This window comes from Argiope bruennichi, chromosome 4, assembly GCF_947563725.1.
Source record: "Argiope bruennichi chromosome 4, qqArgBrue1.1, whole genome shotgun sequence".
Lineage (NCBI taxonomy): Eukaryota > Metazoa > Arthropoda > Arachnida > Araneae > Araneidae > Argiope > Argiope bruennichi.
This window is the reverse complement of record NC_079154.1, coordinates 109,633,045-109,645,768: the sequence shown is the minus strand read 5'-3', so window position 1 is coordinate 109,645,768 and position 12,724 is coordinate 109,633,045. Positions and strand designations below refer to the sequence as shown.

General features: G+C 31.5%; 1 long non-coding RNA gene across 1 annotated transcript; it reads right to left on the bottom strand.

The window, feature by feature from the left end:
• Positions 1–446: 446 nt before the first annotated feature.
• LOC129965409 (uncharacterized) lies at positions 447–12,171 on the bottom strand. Its single transcript, XR_008784207.1, has 3 exons — positions 12,044–12,171; positions 6,989–7,219; positions 447–634 (listed from the first exon to the last, which is right to left on the bottom strand). It is a non-coding gene; the product is annotated as an uncharacterized LOC129965409 (long non-coding RNA).
• Positions 12,172–12,724: the final 553 nt, after the last annotated feature.

Here is a 12,724-nt window from a genome sequence, read left to right as displayed (position 1 = left end):
CAGAACTGGAAAAATATTCCTATACTACTTCGCAATGAACTGCATATATACCACTTAGGATTAACACCGAAAATTAGACATCTAATGGACAAGAGCGAATCAAAATCACTTGAACCTTTGTATCAGGATCTTTTGCATGCAACTGCGAAAGAAAATTGCAATTTTTTTGCTAACAAGATCAGGTTTGAAATGCCGTTGAGACTGAAAAATCTGCCACAGAAATCTGATCAAATATTAGAGAACTTGCAAAGATAATCATTCAACAATTGGGAGTTATAGATAATCAAGCTCTTCAAGTATTAATTGCACATCCTAATTTTGCTGAAATTTAATATCTTTAGAAATTTCCTATTTTGGATAACGTACTATGAAGATTTCTTAAATAATCCAGACAATCTTAAACTATGATTAGAAATATTTTTGAAATCAAAAACATTACCGTGTTAAATTCGATTCCTTTGGGATCTTCTGGACTGGATTTTCTGAAGAAACTTTCCGAATTGCTCGGGAAGAGCAAACAAGTTGAAGCTTGAAACTTGGTATTTCAGGAACAGATCCTTATGTAACTTATCTGGTCAGGTTCCTCGGAGAGCAGCTGGCAGTATATACACTTGTAATGAAAGAACCAACAATCCTAAAAAGAAATAGCTTTATTTAAACCTCTATACATGAAAGATTGAGAAAAATTAAAGTATTATAAAGTTTAACAAGATTAAGTAATGTTTGGTAGATTAAATTTTATCATGTCTGAACTATAATAAAAAATATTGTGAACGTCAAAAAATTCGAACACCAGATTTTTAACGAACCTACGCTTTAAGCCATTCCGCATCTGAAACACATTTTCGGAATTTTAACTTACTTGAACACTTGCAAACCAAGTTCGGTGGATGAAGTTTGGTATGTGGCATTTCCATATCTTGTAAATATCACTAGATTTCTACAAAATTTGATACGAAAACGAATGAATACGATAACTACAAGACGTAAAGCCTAGATAGATAAAATTTGGTATATAGAATTAGCATTTAAAGTGTAGAATACAAATGTGAAATTTCGAAATAAGTCTATTTAGATTTTAACAGTTCTGTTTTTTCCTATGGATATAAAGGTGATAACAAAAAACGCAGCGCCATAAAACGTCGCATTTATATCAAATGTTATTTGCCTATGTGATCTTACTAAAATTGAAGTTCTGCTAAATTTTGGCTTCATTCGAACAAAGATTCTATATTTCTGAATATATGGTTTATCGAAAAAATTCTCTACTTCAAGAGCAAGACTCATACAGGTGTTGCAAATAAAGTTGAGCACCCGTGGAGTTCAATCTTGTCCACGTTCAACTATTATATGTGAAGGAAGGGGTGGGTGTGACAATTAAGCAGGAAGTATGCGAGAAAATTTCTGCAAGACTCCGTCCAGTTGATTCTTATCTGTACACAGTATACATAAGGGTTATATACCAAACAGTTATTTCGAATTGCAAATGTCATGTCAATAGGCTTGAGATTTTAGAAATCTCTAGCCACCCTAGGTGACAAGTTTTCCGAACTCGATAAAATAGATTTTATCATACTAAATGAAAATATTATTTATAATTATTTAAGCCATCACCATTTTTATTGGTTAGATATGTATGTAAATTGGAGAAAAACGACGAAATGAGTCCAGAGGGTAATTCTGGGGCTATATCGAAATTTTATATTTTCAGAGCTCTAAAAATTGAAGCGTGGAATGGAGCAGGCGACACTTGGACTATATAAAGACCACATGTTTTTTCCCATCCAACAAAAATTGGAATAGCCTTCTCTAATCTCATTTAATAAACGTTATACTTTCGCATAAAACTGAACCTTGGACACAAAATACGCCAATATTTTGCATGGCATTGATGATCAATAGTTACAAAATACTAATATTCGGAGCAACTGGCATTTTCTCGTATACGATGTGTAGTGAAAGTATTGTAATTGTCGAAAAATTTAAACTCGAGATGGACGAGTCTCCACATTTTAGAAATTGAATTAGATAAAAAAAAAAATTTTGTAATTATATCAGTCCGTTCGTGTTCTTCCATCCTTAAATCTATGAAACTGAAAAAGCTTTAAGCTAAACGTATGAAAAACTTATTCCTCTGAGTCAACTAATCTAAATTTTAGCAAAGTTGACAGTGAAATTTTATGTCGAGGAGGCATAAATTTGAAAGCAATTTCCTTAAAGTAACTTATTGAATGTAAAGTATAAAATCTATGTGCTCATTACTGGAGCAGTCAAAATACGATAAATGTTAAAATCAAAGTTCAAATTAACATTACCGGATCTTGGTCAACAGATTCAGACTATTCATCCTTTGTCTAATATTCGGTCTAATGTCGGAAAGAAACCATCTTGAAATGGCGAAGCAACAAACCAGTTGCTCACAGTTAACTTATCTTCCGCCTCGACCGAAGAGCTTAAACCACTTCTCATATTCCGCCGTACACGAGGCGAGTTTCAATAGTAGCAAAATTTGCATTGCAGTAGTTGCCACCACAAATCACGAAACTTGCAAAAAGGTCGGGCTCGAATCGGTTTGTTTACTCGAGATCATGGCGCGGAATTGGAAAAACACAAGGACAGCATAAAAATACGGATCCGAAATAAATTTTGGTATGGATCTTTTCCAAATGTCCAACAAAAACGGATACACAGTTTTTACACGAGATTTAGATTTCAGTCAAATTTTGAACAAAATCCGTTCAGTGGATGTCTGTTCGAATTTAAGCTAACGCGGTAATCACAAAGATGGAATTTAAAAATAGATCAACTTCGGTACACAGATTTAACATCTATATGAAATTTTGAGCCAAATCCAACTTGTGGCTGACGGTTTGTTGATTTATACTATCAGAAACATGCTAGTTTGATTTGAGTGTTACAAATTTGGTATGCGATTGTGACTACAAGTGTAGGCTTTCAAACGGTAGGAAAATTGCATATAAACAAATTAAATTTTCAAATACTCTACCTCATGCCAAGGATTAATCGGAAAAGACTCGCCAAAGCATACAAGACAGATTCAGTAAGAATAGCAAATTGATGTCAAAAGTTAATATTTCGTAACTATAGTACACTAATGCCATGAAAGACGTTCTCTGAGCTTGATTAGGATTAGTTTGGTTCAATGGTAAAAAGACCAATTTGTCATTCGTTATTTTTCAGGTTAAGTTTAATAAACATTGTTGAAAGCAAGTCATTTTAAGTCGAATTTCACCAAGAAAAATATTGCCGGCCCCAAGGGTGTCAATTAAACGACATGTGCTTTAAAGTGACTTGTCTAAGAAAGTTTTTGCACAAAAACATCATGTTTAACGCTTAAGATACAACTGCACATGTTACATTTGACGTTCTCTGGAATAACACTTATTGGAGAGCGTGTGACAAAATTTCGTGGAATTACTCCCGCTGGTTGCTAACCGGTTGACAGATATAATCGTAATTTGAAATAGAATTTTGTATATGATCTTAAATTATTGCGTTTATATGCATGTGAAAGTACAGACTGATAAGTCAAATCTGGAGAATTTGATTCCAAATTTTATCGGAATCTACAGTTTAGGTGCTAAACCTGTGTATCAAACAATACGTTGGCTGGCATTTAACTATGCGTAAGTTTTATTTTTAATTTTATTTACCGTGTCCGTATTACTCTAATAGCTGCGGAATAACTTTCTCTGATTTTGTTCAAATTTTGATAGAACTATAAATTTGATATCAAGTCCCGTACCAAATTCATCTGTTTAGCTCAAAGAGTTTGAATTTTCACAGAAAAACGGGAATAATGCCAAAAATGCGACTTGGATTTAAAGATATCAGGAAAGATCTGAAAAATTTCGAATCGAGTTTTTTTGCAAATTACAATACTTTGTATGAGAAAGTAAAGCTTAATGAAATCGGCGTAATGGTTGTGCCTTGAAGATTACGACTTTCGTTAGAAAATGAAATAGCGCGAGAAAAATCACGCGCTATTTTATATTGTATTCATGCTAACTAATATATATGCGTTCTACATACAAAACCGTTTGACCCAGAACTAGTAAACTTGTCAGAAATGTATTTTAGTGGGAGGGAATTTCATTTCGGGAAAAGGTGCAAATTTTAATCAGAACTTTCATTAACTGAAAATGAAATGAAATATCGGTATCTCCTCTATGATTTCCGAAAATATAGCACAAATGGTTTTTACATCATTTTAAAGTTTAAAAAAAATTTAAATTATATCAATGTTAACTTAATTTACAAGTTTCTACTTTCAATGAATTTTAAGAAAATATTTTAACTGTTTTTAAAAATTTATTTCTCAAAGAAATGAAAAGTGCGTTGAAAAAAGTAGTTCTAATTATAGTGTTGCAATTACGCTGGCAAAAACTCCATTTGAAAGACTGAATTAAACCCTTTCGGAAATTTTAACCTAAAAAAGCGATTTTTAGCATTTTTAGGTATTTTTGCCTGTATGAAATAGAATACGAGCATGTATGAAATGTATGAAAAGCAATACGAGAAAAGGATTTGCGATGATTTAAAATGGCTATCAATTTAATAATTCATTCTTATTTAAGGTATATATAGCTTAATTCATAAAATATCCACACTAATAAGGGCCCAACAGCTAATTTCTACTACTTGAATAGATGCATACACGAATTAGTCTAAATGAGATTTTCTATAGTTTGAATCAAATATTTCTATAAATTACGTTTATGCAGATTTTATACATTAAAAAAATTTTTATACTGATCCTATATTCTATAAGTCATTTAATAAAATATGCTTGAGACATTAATATTTAAAGTTCCACTCTTTTGCAATTAAAATGTATTAAGTTATGGAAGTTTGAACGCCTATTCTATAAAAACTCTCCGACTTTAAGATATACTATTCAGGGCTGATTTTCCAAGGCAGATTTTCTAAATTCATGCAATTGATAATCTTAAAATATTGATATTCAAAGCATTATGACTTGATAAGGCTTGATCTCTGAAGACAACCGTTAGACACAAGATAATTTTACTGACCATGATTTACAGGATCGAAGAATTAACATTTAGAACTCTTAATTGTTCTCTGATGTACATTTATTAATTGAAATAACATTTGCGTCATTGAAGTCTTTTAGAAGACAAAACTGAATTTGACGAATCAGAAGTTCATTGAATTCTTTCAAATACTGAATATAAAATATTCTGCGATACATGTAAGCTTACAATACTGAGGGATTCGATTTTCTGTAATTAAAAAAATGTAAAAATGATTGATTTCAGTAAAAAAGTCCGCATTTATTGAAGTTCTTTCATTTCAAATTCAAATTTAAATCTTACGGCGAATTGGAGATGACAGCAAATTAGATATTACAAAGAACAAAATGTAAAGCTTCTATAATGTGAGCTATGAAACTAAATTTGAAGCTTAATATTTTGAATAAGCTATTAAGTGACCAATGCACATAAATATTTAACTGAATTTTGGGAGTTTTACACCTGATGACCCAGCTGATCAACAAAGGCGGCTAATATTAAAAAAGCCGCATCCATTTTAAAATTCATTATATATTTATGTATGAAAGAGCACATCACTGCGTGCAGTTGTAGTGGAGTGTATGAGCAGTTTCATCGGTATTTGACTAAGATGGTGCAAGTTTACTCCTGAATTAAATCTGTTAAAAACATTCTAGATGACAACAGATCATTTAACTATTTTGAGCACATTTCGGATTTTAATTAACAGTTTTGAAACATTTAACTTTAATTTTATTAACAAATTGAAAAATGCTGAAAGGTCGATTTTAAGTAGAGTTTATGACTGAAACGGCCTGTTGCCAATTGGCTGGACTGCCTTAGTTGAGTAAAATTATCGGGAGTAGCGGTAAATTTAAATATCTTACTCTACAATTTACAACTTTTATTTCAACCCTGAAGAATGAAATATATTCTTAACCGTATATATAAGAACCAGTTGAAGTGGTCACCAAAACTTTCGCATACTCTAAGACGTTATTCCAGAGAACATGTTTCATGGCATTGGCGTACAATTATGAAATATACATTTCGAAATGAATTTAGGATAACACGATAAATTCTTTAAAGATGTTACAGAGTCCCAATTAATACCTGGCATACGGTTAATAGTACCCGAAAAACCGATGCGTTTATCCCAACCGATTGAAATCAGTTTGACCCAAAACCACATTTTATATATCATGCTTGCACGCTTTTGAAATTATAGACCGAAAAATCGACTCGAACCCCTTGATGGATCTGATTCAAAATTTGGACAGTAGTATAAGATATACTATAGATATTAAGCCTGTACCGAGTAAAAACTTAATAGTAATTTCTACTATTACAACCTATAGGTAATAAGCCTGTACCAAGTTTAGTTTAGCTATATTAACGTCCCGTTTTAAATCAATACTAGTGTATTAAAATCTGTACCAAATTTCATCTAAACTCTTGAAGTTATATTTAAACAGCAGGGCAGATTTCTTTAGAACGGAGTTTGTTTATAATTTGGCACCCGTTTCAAAATCGTATGTAAAAACCGTAGTCTAAATTCACCCGTCTGTCGCCAAGTATTTTTGAATTGTCTATCACAGACGAACAAACTTAATGTTATTCATAATCGGGGTGGTCCAAGTCTCGCATTAGCATTTTTCGACGATTACAGTATTTTACAATTCATATGTTAGAAAGTAAGAATAAACAGGGAGTCGCAATTAAAAAAAAATCAACACTTCCACCAAGCACATGCAGCAAACTCATTCAGTAACATACTTAGTATGATTTTATTGTCAGTAGCATTAGCAATTGAATATATTGTAATTTTAGGAGACAATTTTAACTAAGCTGCTTAAATATAACATTCGGCATCTAGGCTTAAAAGTTCAGATGAAGTATAATATTACAAAGTATAAATTGTAAATTAAGAAAAAGAATGATATTTCAGTACTTACATTTGTAACCGCCCCGTACAAGCGCAATGCATCTCGTGATCCACCTTTATCCTTGATGCAATTAGAATAACACCAGCAGATAATTACGGAAGTCGGCCGCCATTGCTCATTGGCATTAACTTGGTGTTTGTCGATTTTTGCATAGTAAATCTTATAAAAATCCGTACATTTTTATGTGGATTTTCTCGACACCAAGTATCCAGGCAATAGCAGATGAGATGGCTGAATAACCTGAAAAGAACGGAAACGTGTTTTAGCTGTTCACAATTTAAAGATAAAGAAAATTACATGATCCTTAAAGGGATCTCAGTTTATAAAACCATTGACACATTAATTTTGCTAATCAGACGATTCAACTTATTTGGGACATTATTTTAATTTCTATGGAAAGAGCATTTGGGTAGTGAAGCGTTTTAGTGATTTGCCTTTTAAATTTATATTTTTACTTAATTGCAGATTAAAGATTAAAAATTTAGTAATTCGATGCACGAGTTACTCAACGTTTGCGAAACGATTAATAAAGAATTAAAAAGACGGCATACTGGTGTTGAGCCGATTCTAAATAAGTTTTTTTATGTAGAACAAATGCTTGCCAAAACATGCGGAAGCGTCTTCAAGAAATTCCCAATACAGATATTATCCTCCTGCCCTAGCATTAAAATTGTGGACCATTGTAAGGTCATAACCACCACGAATATTTGAGTTCCGCACGTGACCATTTTGTACTTCAATAGTACAGTGAACCGATAATGTAAGCTTTCGTCGATTGAAATTAAAATTGTTAAAAACTCAGTTTTTGTGCGAAAATCACATACCAGATTTCATAAGAAACTATCAATCCAAAATAATCAATATAAAAATTCACCTATATAATATTTCCAGAATCTATACAATAAAATATACATTATATTTTGAGAGTGCTAATGCTGCTACAACTAAAACACAAATGAACTTAACCAAATTAGAATAATTATTAGAAATAAATATTAAGTTTACAGCCAAAGAATCAAAAATGATATAATGAATCCGGTCTAAAGACTTTTTCAAGGGTCACCCTCAGGCAAGGATTCAAACCAGGGTTTTTTCTGTGAGTGGCCTGACTTTCTTCCAACAAACTGACCCCTCGTGACCCGAAAACCCCAGGAAATTGAGGTTTTGGAGATAAAATTAGTATCACAAAATTGAAGATTATACAATGACACGTAAATTAATCCAACTAAGAACACAGCAAATCAAACAAAAAAAAAAACATGAAAATAGAACCAAATTCATTTAAATAGGAAAAGACAGTACGAGGCAAAAAAGACTTGTTAGTGCAATTACACTTCGATAAATTAAACTAAATATAATTTTACCGCGTTTAAAGCCATATACGCCTACCCCGTTTCGTCATAATGCATCGTCATCATAATTGAAGCGCCATCTATTGAGTTAAAATTCAAAGTGGATAAACTAGAGGAAGTCAGAAATTAGATAAACTTTCTCTTATTAAAACCTCTATTGCAAAAGTTTTTGGGAAATTCATTAGTAGTTAAGTTTTTAACGAGATTGTTGCTTCAATATAAGAAATTCTCTAGAGTTGGAATCTAATTTTCAAATTCCCTGTTATATGTCTTGTCAGCATCTATATAATCTTTATAAATTTGTTACAATTACAATCTGTTTTGTTTATCATATTTAAACTTTTGCTATAGTAATTATAGTTGCAGATTCTTTTCCTTAAAGTTGCTGAATAACAAAATGCTATTGAAACCATTGCATTATCCTTTAAATTAATTCTTTACTGTTGTGCATAATTTTAGGTAACTTTAGATTTTCGAAGATAATATCCAAAAATCTCACTACACAGTACTCTTTATTCAAATTACTTTTACTTTTAAATAGCAAATCGTTTTTTCCTATTTTGAGCTTGAATTTGATTCGATTTAGGATTACGAATTTAGTGAAAGAATCTTCACATTTTAAATCGTCAAATTTGTTATTAATAAATCATCTAATTTTATTTTTCCTAAAGCCAAAAAGAAATTTCTTGATTTTAAGAGTTCTCATTATTATGTACCAAGTGACAAAAATTCTGAAATTCCTCGGATATTGCATCAAAATTGCCACCTCTACCTTTTCCTCTTAAATCTTATTTTCCTCATCTAGAAAGTCTTTAAAGATGTTAAGTTTGTTATAAATACAAATGTTATCCAAATCCCCGTAACCTTCTCCATTTAAATTACTATTGTTCATAAGGAAACAATGTTTTTAAATTACATATATAGATATTTTCCCAGTCTAATCTTCTGTTTAAATCAATAATATTATAACTTCCAGAATGTAAATATTAATATTATCAAAATTATGTCATTGGAAGTGTAGTAGCTCATAGACAAAAGACTCATTTTTAATAGCAGATCTGTGGCGATTTATTCGTTTACTTAGTTCAGTACTAGTTTCTCCTTTGTAATTCAAATTACATTTACAATTCAGCAAATACACAAATAAGATTTGTTTTTACAAAATTCATTTGTAATTTCGTTTTTAATTTGTTCTTTATTAGCTAGTGGACAAGTCTCACATTTTTTTGCTCTCACAAACTAGATACTTTTTGGTATTTATAAATTTTTTTGTGCAAGTAGCTTTTTATCCGTGGATGCCCCAAGCACAAAGCTATCCACAGTGCCCCTTGGTAAAGCGAGCGACGGGCTATGCATTATGAGAAATTCTTTAATTGACCTTTCCATAGTTTTATTGGTACCTGAAAGGAAAGAAATCTTGCCTCAACAATCCGGAATCCTTTTGCCAGATTTCATCTTATAAAAATGTTGCTGTTTTATCACCTGCATAGAGGCAAATAAACTTACTAACAGTCAGCCCATTGACTGATTAGTTTCAAGATTTGCACACATAATTTAGATGTTAAGATTGTACCAAATATCAACCGTCTACCTTTTTATGCTTCATAGCTATTGTGTTGCACTCCGACAGGTATTCTACGAATGGTTTTGGTCCAAAATTTAATCGAGATCTTAAAATTTTGAGCTACGTTACATTGTTGTATATCAACGAGTTTCGATTATGGCCATATAAAGACATTTCTAAAGACAGTTTCCGAAATCGTGGATGACTGAAACATGACAATTCAGAACTTTACTTCGAATTTTAGCGATTATAATAAGTTATGAGAAATGGCATGATAAATTAAAACCCATCAAAACACAAAGTATAACTTAGTAGATGCGACATAATCCAATCATTCAACAGCCCCTACATGAAACTTCATTTAAAATTGAAATTTTTCAGGAACGCAATGTAATGGATGATTGCAACGTGTATAATTTTGAAATGTGAACTACACACAAAGTTTCTACATAAATAATTGGGCAATCAACAAAGTTCGCGGCATTTTTCCCTTGTAACCATACGTTGCATTTTCGACATCAGAATGAAGATAAACGGACCAAAACGAGCCAAAGAATAACACTAGGCTTGCATATAAAACCTTTGCATTCAACGCATTAGAGAAGCTACTAAGCTCACATTATAGTTTTAGCGAATTTTTAAAGTTAAAACAATATCTGCAACATTCCAGCTTCAGATGTCCAAAGGAGAGCGACTTGCAATTCTCAATGACGAATACAGGCGCTTTCAGGTTGGGAGTATTTCAAACTAACCACGAATTGATTTGCTGGGAATATTGCTTTCGTTTTATGTTGAATCTTGTAAATACAACTTGACGCTCATGATTCTCTCCTTAACTGAAACATGTTCTTAATGAAGCGTAATTCCATGGCATTGTTTAAAGGTTTATTAAGTTTCTCAAAATTAAGTTTCCGAATTTTCTATTTCAAATTATCTTTTAAGGTAATGCAATTAGTTTGTTTCAGGATTAGCAGAAGCTTTTTTCCTTAAGCTTTCAGAAATGGAAGAAAGTCATACGATTGCTATTTGATGAAACGCTACAAATGGTTTGAATATCAATACAATAATGAAATGTATGAAATACCAAGTTATTTTAAAAATTCTCAAAATTCAGAAAAATTGTATGGCAATTTAGGCGATTTTTTAAATTTTAAAAAGACGCAGAAACTAAATTTTTTGCTTCGATGTTTTAGGAAATTATGACCCAAGAAAATTCAAGTTTCATTTAGTATGCAATTAAAGTTTCATAAAATCATTTGGAGTTAAACAATTTCATGTTATAAAGTATACCTGCGCCGAATTTGATAGTTCTAATGGCTGCCCTGTAAACTTCCGGCACACACATATACACTTCCATTTTAAGTATAGATTTCAAAGTTCAAGAAAAAACCAGCCGAGATAAAAAAAAAAAAAAAATTATAATTGAAATATACTTTGAGAGATTAGGTTTATAAAAAAATTGGTCGGAATATGTTTGAATTCGATTTTTCAAATTCTCGCAATTCTATAGATTCTGGAGGGATAAAATGCAGTTAGAAAGTTACCGTTTTGCATTTGCGAATTAAATATGGCACATACTGATCTAATCAAAGGTTTTTGAACCTAAAGGTTGTGACTCAAATGGACAAGTAAATTGTCGGGATATGCCATTGAAAGTTTTAATTGATAAATTTCTTATTCGGACTTCAATAAAACAATTGTTATAAGCCAATAATTGGAGCTTAATCCAAAGACTCCGCTTAAATAAGAGTTGAAGAGTAAATGCTCAAGAGACGTAAAAAAAAGAGTCGAAAATGAGATTAAATTAATTTTCAGAACAATACTGAATTACCAGCTTGGCATTCAATAAAATTGCATAAAAAACGTTACAAAAGCGGATACATATTATACGCAAGCTGAGAATGAATATTCCATAGATAACTAGCTACAGGAACATTAAAAACTATCGTCACATATTATTCACTTTTATTTGCAACAAAATACTTACAGGGTTATGAAAAAATTGACTTCTCAGAAAAATTAGGTTGCAAAAAAATCAAAATTTTCAGAATGGCAATGGTCTACAATTATCAGTTCATAACCTAAAGCAAAGTATCAGAAAACATCCGCAACATATTAAATATTTACCGAATATAATAAACAACTTACGATAAAAACGAGAAAAATGGCCTTATTCAGATTAACAGGAGTCTGTCTCAATCGTAAGGCAGCCGAGGTTTCCTTTTTCAAAATTCAGACGAAGTCGAAGTGAGAAATCGCTATACCAAAAATCTTTGCAAATAATAATCCACTTCACTAAGCCACGTCACTATTCAATCGTAACACGATACCAATTTTTATCAAAGCTTTGGGAGAAAAAAGACAAATAGGGGGGGGAAAAAGTATCTGAATTCTCTTCTTTTATAGTAGAAGAATATAATTGCAACCTGGCTTATTTTCTGTACTTAATTTCTCCTGAGCGGCCCAAATCAATGGGCTAGAGGATAACTCCCTAAGCTATGGGTCCAGGTTCTAATCATGATTGTTTGAAAACTTTTTATGCTATTAAAATTTCGTCAGCCTTTGCAATATGGATTTTTTTATTACGATAAATAACTCCATTTAATTCTAAGAATTTCATTCCAGTTTTACAAATAAGCACAATAAACTATATTTCTTTTAAAATTCTTTTATTGCAGATCAGTTATTTGTTTTGGTTTTCAATTTCCTTGATTATGAATACACTTGAGAACGCCAATGATATGAACTCAAATGAGGCAACTGTTGTAAAAAGTATTTGAAGCCCTGGTAAAGAACTCCAGAATAGAATAACATTCTATTATTATGTTC